Source organism: Festucalex cinctus, chromosome 5 (genome assembly GCF_051991245.1).
Source record: "Festucalex cinctus isolate MCC-2025b chromosome 5, RoL_Fcin_1.0, whole genome shotgun sequence".
NCBI classification, from domain to species: domain Eukaryota; kingdom Metazoa; phylum Chordata; class Actinopteri; order Syngnathiformes; family Syngnathidae; genus Festucalex; species Festucalex cinctus.
The window spans coordinates 16,055,733-16,062,518 of NC_135415.1; positions in this window are offsets into that span (position 1 = coordinate 16,055,733).

The window sequence follows — 6,786 nt, forward strand, 5'->3', positions numbered from 1 at the left end:
TTTATTTATTTATTTTTTTTGGCCAGCACTTTTCTAGAGTTGCTGTCATTTCCTAGATGGACTTTGTGTCATGGTTACTATATCACCAAAAGGTAGGCTTTACAATGTAAGTAAATATTAAAATGGAAAAAAACAAAAAAAAAATGTGAGAATACTGTTCATTCTTTCACATTTTACTGAACTATGCAAGACATAATTGATGATAATTGATTTTCCCAAGGATCCAAGTGTATCGAATTAAACCAAAAACAGTGACCACAAAACTGAGATTGATTTTGTGAACCCTTCCACCCCTAATATATGTACCGGCAAGTTTCTTCAAAGGTATGTAAAATGACACAAAAAAAAACGTATCATACCCTATAAAATTGATTCTTAACACGACTGAATTTATATATATATATATATATATATATATATATATATATATATATATATATATATATATATATATATATATTAGGGTTGCACGATATTGGAAAAGCATGTGATATGCGATATAGTTGTTGAATATCACGATATCGATATTTAACATGTACCTAAAGAAATAACATTTTTATTGTCAAATGAAAGAAGAATAATTTTATTCATGTGGTAAAATAAGCTCGATCAATGTGTTCCTAGTTAATTAATTGTAATTACCCTAGATGATGTTCAACTATTGGATGGTGATGCACATTTAAGTTTGTGTCTGCTTGTTCAATTTCAGGTAAAAACAAAAAATTCCATATGAAAATTATTGCATGTCTTTGCAATATGCATATTGCATGGGCCAATATCGCGATATCAATATTTTTTCGATATATTGCCCAGCCCTAACATATATATATATATATATATATATATATATATATATATATATATATATATATATATATATATATATATATATATATATATACACAGACAAGTTCCATGATGATCATTTTCATGGATATAGTTTTTTTTTTTTTTTTGTGATGGCATAACAAAACACCCCCCCCCCCCCCTCCAACACACACATAACCCCACACACACATATAAACAAGACAAAAACAAGTCTCAAGTCTCATCAGATTTACTAAGACTCATGTGACGCCTGGCATGGCAGCAGTTCCGCCTCTGGATTGTTTTGCAACTTTGGAGAAATATTTTCGAAGAATGTGTTTGTTGAATTCTTTATGACTTCAGATACATTCAACTTGGGAGGTTCCACTGTCTATCAAAACCATGTTATGTGCGCAGTCGAGGCTGCAGAGGATAGTCGAGTACATCATTTGGAACTTTCCACCCATATATGAAGTATGAATTGACTGTCTCGAAGTCGCTTCCACTGTCCCGCTGTCTGGCAGTCGCCACGACACGAGCCGTCGGATCGCCTCCATTTCCTTCCTGACAGGCGCTGGCGTTCCTTAATTGGTCTTCTTGGAGATATCGCCTCCAGGGAAGAACATCAGAGTCATCACGTGGAATATGTAAAATGAGACTTGACTCGTGCTGGGATAATTCTGTCCTTCCGAAAATTCGGAGAGACCCCAAAGGCAAAAATTTCAAACAAAATGAAGGCTAAAGTGACCTTGCTTTTCCTGGATCATTTTGTAATCCCGCGGCCTGTCCTCATACAACCAATCAAGACAAACATAAAACCACATTCAGAAAACAAATCTGTACACGGGGGTCATTGCTTGAAGTTTTCACTCAGTCTAATCGTGAGCCCGGAGTTGCATTTTCATTCAGGTGCTGCACCACTTTAAGCCCAAAATAGCGATTTTTCTTCCTCTGGCATTTATCAGTGAACCAATTAATGTGCTCATCTGTTCCATTATACATATTTATCTTATCTGTCAATCACACCTGGCAGTGCTGTCAGATGTCTTTGCATGTGCAAGTGCAGAGATTAATTGAGCCCATTTTATTTGATTTTGCTAGAAGACAAGAAAACTTTGAATTACTGAGCTGACACTTGGGTTTTATTACATCTTAAACTGGCATCTGCGGCACAAAAGTATACATGATTAATGAGTGAGCTATGAAATCTGGTTTATGAAGTATTCTGTGATTTTATTTTATTTTTATTTTCAAGGTATATCTATCCAGAAAATGTTTATTTAACTCCACGTGGAATGTCTTATTTGCGCTTACAGTTACATTTTTCTCCATTCTATTGTATTACTTTCTTCAACTTTTCATAATCTACAACAAGATCAGGTATAACAGATCTTGGAATAATAAAAAAATATAGCATAATTCACTTTTTTTCAGCATGTCCGGTTTTGTCTCCCCTCGTCTCGTCATAGTTAACCTCATGTGTGTGTTTCCCATCATCGTATGTGTTGCTAATTAGTGCCCTCTGCCTGCTGTGTTTCCCAGGTGTGTCTTGTTAGTGTCTCGTTAGTGTTGTATTTAAGGAGTGGTGTTTGTTAACGTGTTGTGGGAGCATTGTCTTGTCTTGTCTTGTCTTGTCTTGTCTTGTCTTGTCTTGTCTTGTCTTGTCTTGTCTTGTCTTGTCTTGTCCAGTCCAGTCCAGTCCAGTCCAGTCCAGTGTGCTAAGCTGTGTTAGTAGTTTCTCTACGTTTGGTCAAGTGTTCTCTCGTCCACGTCTACTCAAGTCTCCGCATCTACTCAAGTGTCTCCACGTCTACTCAAGTAACTTCCACGTCTACTCAGGTCATCTCCACGTCCTGCCAAGTCTGTCCACGTCTTGCCCAGTCTGTCCACATTCAGTCCAGTCATCATATCAAGTCTTGTCACATCCAATCATTCCTTTATTTAGTCAATAAAGTTATTCTTCTTCCTGCCTTTCACCCTGCCTGGTTTCTCCGCCTTTGGGTCCATCCATACTCCACATACCATAACAATTAATTCTGTTCTCGCAGAATTACTCAACGTTTCCTCGTTGAATGTTGAACAGCGAGAGGCGCTTCATGCATTTCTAGCTGGTAAGATGTTCGGGATTTTTCCCCCCTTCGACAAGAACGAAGACGAAATTTTCACCTGTGGTCGTGATTGGTTAAAACAAACGTGTAGAATGCCGCATCGTCCAATCAGCTCGAATTTTGCCAGGTTACATGTTTACATGGCCTTACAAAACCCGAATATTGGCACAATAATCAGTTTTTCAAAGGGTTATTGCTGCATGTAAACGTAGTAAATATCAGTTTAATCAACTTTCAACACGGCATAGTCAACTACAACAAATCTAGTAGCTCAACGCACTGACTAATGAAACCATACCAAACCTAATTTCACACTTTCTACAAATGTGCCATATTTTTCGAAAAGCTTGTAAAATGAGACTGCCTGTCCCTCCTGATCTGACAAAAGCCACTTCATGTCTCACTGTGTTGGTCTGAAATTGGATTTTGCTCTTAACACCAATACCAAACTATAAGGGAGGTGGTGTGATTCCTTGTCTGCTTGAAGATGACTGATAATGATTTAGGGGAATAGTGTGCACGCTGATGCTGTCAGCTGTCTGTCTTGCAGGAAGATGTTTTTCGGTCTTGAGTTCTAGTGGCTGCAGGTGTTTATTTGGTACGGTCTATTAAAACCGAGCTGCTGTCAAACAAGAGTTTCACATCCGAGGCTGTTGCTCACGATGACGCCGCGCGCTAACAGCTGCACAAAACCCATTTTGAGTGCCAGATTTACTTCGCATTTGCACCTAATTTTGCAACTAATTACAGCGATGCATTTAAAGTCTGCACCCTCCAGGTGGTCGGGCCAGCAATGGGGTTTTAATCTTGATATGATTTATTATTTGGATAATGTTTCCGATGTTGCTGGAAATGGAGCAAACATGAGGTGAGAGCAGCTTGGCTCATTCCATTCATTTGGATACAGTTGAAATGATGTCTGTGTCACAGCGGGAGGAACGCACTTTCTCTGCATGCATTCCGGGGTTCCATGCCACACATTCGGAATGCCGCAAACGGCCGACCGGCGCTGAAAAAGGTCATTAAATAGAAATGAAGATGGAGCCACGGGTCCATCTGCGACACGGTTTGATCCATCCTCTGAGCAGGTTTCAATCCCTCTGGGAGCTTTTTAGAAGCGCTGCTGTCCGTTCGTTCTTGCTTATTTGGCCATTTTTCCTTGATGATTGTGCTTCTGCCGCAGATCACGAGTAAAATGTTAGCTTTTTTTGTCTCATTTAATGGTAGTAGTCATTGTTATGCCCTACTTTGAGGCGCAATGACCTACAAATTTAAAGGTAGTAAACGATCAGCATTTTTGAACCAGTGATGTGATTCTCAAAAGCGGAAACTAGGGATGTTCGATACCACTTTTTTTTTCCAGACCAATACCGAAACTCAACTCTTGAGTAGTCACCGATACCAATACCAAATACCGATATCACTAGAACATAAAAAAGACAAAATTTAAAAACCTATAAATCTAGGGCTGGGTTCAAAATATCGATATCGCATCGATACGTCTTTTCATATCCCAATATCGATACATAAAACCATGTATCGACCCCGCCCCCAATACACACGACACATCCAACACACAAACAAATGCTTCCGAGCCCGTGTCACTTACACGGAGGAAACCAGTATCAATCATCTCCCCATCCACCCTCTCCTTCAACCACCACTGGAACATTTGCACAAAAACAACAATGTGATGTCGTGAGTGTCAGTGTTTTTTGTCACTATTTTTACACAACCTGTACTGCGGTTGTAATTGATTTAAATAATTATTCATTGTTTTTATAAGGCCATGTTAAATAAAACAGAGTATTCATGTAACTGCAATAGTTCAATTCTTATTAACTCATTCACTGCCAGTGCAGGAAAAAATAAATAAATCTTTGACGTCTAAAACCGTCTATGGCAGTGAATGTGTTAATGTAAATATTCAGATTTTTACTAATGCATTAAATTACAGCAAGAAATTTCTACTATTTGCAGCACGGTGCTGGATGAATTCCTCAAATGAATCGAAAATCGTTGTGTATCGAATCGGGCCCTTGTGAATCGAACGATCCTGGAAATCTGAATCGATAGCCAGCCCTATATAAATCGCAATACAGTATTTTCCCTTAAAATTGCATGAAATGCATGCTAATTTTCTATTCTTCTAATCTCTCCTTTCTAGTCCTGATTGTAAAATGGCCACTAGAGGGCGTCCGATACTGGTATTGGCCAAAGTATCGGCCGGCCACCGCAACAATGGATGACATTTCTGGTTACTTTGGATTTGAAAAATAGTTTCCATAGGAAATAATGAAAATAGAAATAGCAAATTGTGCCTTTCCTAAAGCCAGTATATATATATTTTTTGAAACATTTTGTGCTGCTTTTAAAGTATGAAAGGTTTAGATTTAGGTTTAGATAAAGATTTGATTGATTGATTGATTGATTGATTGATTGATTGATTGATTGATTGATTGATGCTGTTGAATAACAGAAGCAAACCAGATAGTTGTAATTGTTTACTTTTATTCATCAGGTACTATATATGTGTGTACAATAGCGCACGTCAGAATATCACAATTAAAGTGTTGAGTACAGCACAGGGGCCCCCTGTTGTGATCGATGAATCCAAAACGACCTCTTCCGATGTCAAATCCTCAATAAAAGCCAAAGAAAAAGCATAGCACCTCCCTATGCTTATTTCTTTTTCTTATCGGAAGTCTCACAAGGTGTGTCGAGGTTTGTATTAATGCACACAACATCAAAACTTTAAAAGGCATATTTTTTAAACTGTAAGACTTCCACTCTATTTCCCTTAAGAAACATTTTGCAATCATTAAGAGCCGAGTCTATCGAACGCAGGTAATATAACCCGGACGTCACATCGGCTGCCACATCTGTGACGAGCGTCACCTCATCAGATAGAGAGCACATTTAAATGAGAAAAATGACCGCAACCTTGGAAGCCAAAGTCATTTTCTGAAGTGTCTGTAGTGTATTGATCAGTGTTTGCGGGAGCACCCGTGCATCCATTATAACGGAGCCTCGCCTTATTTGAAGTCATCATTCTCCGCATTACGCGGGGAGAACTCTCAATTGGGTTGGATGGGAGGAATTTGCACATAAATGAACAACCACTGCCGACGCCCCCTCACCTCAAGAATGGAGTGGCTCGCGCTTAAATATAGATAAATATAGTAGTCGTTTCTGTGCATCTTTTTGCAGGCATCGGGGATGTGCACCTTACATAGCAACATTAATGGCACTCATTTATCTGAATTACACCTCATGTTGATGCATTGCGCTGTGATTCATGTGCACCGAGGTTTGCAAATACAGTATTGCATCATTTAACCACACTGACAATAAAACACATGGGATAAGCAGGAGGAAAAAACAATAAGAATAATGTAGTCATATTATGGAAAATGTATATGGTACTACAAGAACAAATGTGTCATTTTAAAAGCCTAATCCTGCAACAAAAATGTTATCATATTAAAGAATATGTGAAGTGGCATCCCAAATTATTAGGGTTTTTTCATCAACGGCATCTGGTGGGCCAGTTATAAATGGTTGTTGGGCCAATTTTGGCGAGTGGGCCGGATGTTGCCAACCCCTGCTCCAGGTCTTCTGAGCAATTAACACAGTCAAAGCCATTTTATGTATTTGACCTTCTCGACTTTACAGCCCATTTGACTTTTTAATTAAACACAAAGACTTTGCGATTTAACGACATTAACCTGTAAATCATGTACAAACATTTATCAGAATGTGGTTGGTAAATCTTTACACGGTTTTTGACAACAACATCTGGTTCCATTCCAACATAAAGTTGTTGAGCTCATATATATCTATCGCCATTGACTTCTATGAAACGTCAACC